This window comes from Echiichthys vipera (genome assembly GCF_963691815.1).
Source record: "Echiichthys vipera genome assembly, chromosome: X".
In the NCBI taxonomy this organism is placed as follows: Eukaryota; Metazoa; Chordata; class Actinopteri; order Perciformes; family Trachinidae; genus Echiichthys; species Echiichthys vipera.
Genome location: NC_139825.1, coordinates 19736248 through 19738142, shown reverse-complemented (window position 1 = coordinate 19738142; position 1895 = coordinate 19736248).

Sequence of the window (1895 nt, the reverse complement as noted above, 5' to 3'; positions counted from 1 at the left end):
GCTGTCTTGGTTTAAAAAGGGGGACCAGAGGGTGTGTGGCCATTACAGGGGTATCACACTACTCAGCCTCCTTGGTAAAGTCTACTCCAAGGTGCTGGAAAGGAGGGTTCGTCCTATAGTCGAACCTCAGATTGAAGAGGGACAATGCGGATTATGTCCTGGACGTGGAACAACGGACTAGCTCTTCACTCTCACAAGGATCCTGGAGGGGGCCTGGGAGTATGCCCATCCGGTCTACATGTGCTTTGTGGATCTGGCGAAGGCATATGACCGGGTCCCCCGAGAGATACTGTGGAGTATGGAGTGAGGGAGTCACTTCTGTGGGTCATCCAATCTCTGTACACCCAAAGCGAGAGCTGTGTCTGGATCCTCGGCAGTAATTCAGATTCATTCCCGGAAGGGGTTGGCCTCTGCCAGGGGTGCGCTCTGTCACCAATCCCTTTTGTGATTAGAATATTGAGGCGTAGTCGTGGTGGGGAGGGGTTGCAGTACGGTGGGCTGAGGATCTCGTCTCTTTTTTTTGCAGATGATGTGGTCCTGATGGCATCGTCGGTCAGTGACCTTCAGCACTCACTGGATCGGTTCGCAGCCGAGTGTGATACGGCTGGGATGAGGATCAGCACCTCTAAATCTGAGGCCATGGCTCTCAGCAGGAAACCAGTGGATTTCTTACTCCAATTAGGGAATGAGTCCTTACCCCAAGTGAAGGAGTTCAAGTAACTTGGGATCTTGTTCACGAGTGAGGGACGATGGAGCGTGAGTTTGGCCGGAGAATCGGAGCAGCGGAGACGGTATTGCAGTCGCTCTATTGCACCGTTGTGTAAAAAAGAGAGCTCAGCCGGAAGGCAAAGCTCTCGATCTACTGGTCAATCTTCGTTCCTACCCTCACCTATGGTCATGAAAGCTGGGTCATGACCGAAAGAACGAGGTCGCAGGTACGAGCGGCCGAAATGGGTTTTCTCAGGAGGGTGGCTGGAGTCTCCCTTAGAGATAGGGTGAGAAGTTCTTCCATCCGTGAGGAACTTGGAACTCGTAGAGCCGCTGCTCCTTTGCATTGAAAGGAGCCAGTTGAGGTGGTTCGGGCATCTAGTAAGGATGCCTCCCTATGGAGGTGTTCCAGGCACGTCCAACTGGGAGGAGGCCTCGGGGAAGACCCAGGATTAGGTGGAGAGATTATATCTCCACACTGGCCTGGGAACACCTTGGGATCCCTGGTTAATGTGGCCCGGGAAATCGAAGTTTGGGGTCCCCTGCTAGAGCTGCTGCCCCGGCGACCTGACTCCGGATAAGTGGGTGAGTGAGTGCAAAGTCCAGATATAAATAAATAAAATACATTTTTAAGTACAAGGAGAAACACAGTTTAATTTCACGTAGTTGATACAGTAGGGAAGTGTTTTAGACTCATACTTTTTTTGTGCTTTTCTTCCATTCACCAATTTTAAAGACTTTATGTATATTTTAGATTAATTTAAGAAAAAAATAAAATCGGGGGATGATTTCAGTGTTCTAGTTTTATGGATGAAAAATGTTGCCAGACATAGAATTACATTGCCACAAAGTTCATTGTTTACCTATGGAGGAAATACAGAAATAAATAAATGTAGGCGAACAAATATGTAGAAATAGTTATTAATATATATTTTTATTATAAATACATTTATTTATGCATTTATGAATGCATTTATTTATTCGTTTATTTATAAATGTATTTATGTATGATTTTTATGCATTTATTATTAATTCATGTATGCATTTATTTATTACTGTATTTATTACTGTGTGTTTTTTATGCATTTATTTATTTAGACTTATATCGATTCAGATACAGTAGTAGTAATATAAGCGGTTTCCTCACAACGGACAACGATTCCCATCAACCCTTTCGGCAGCACAAG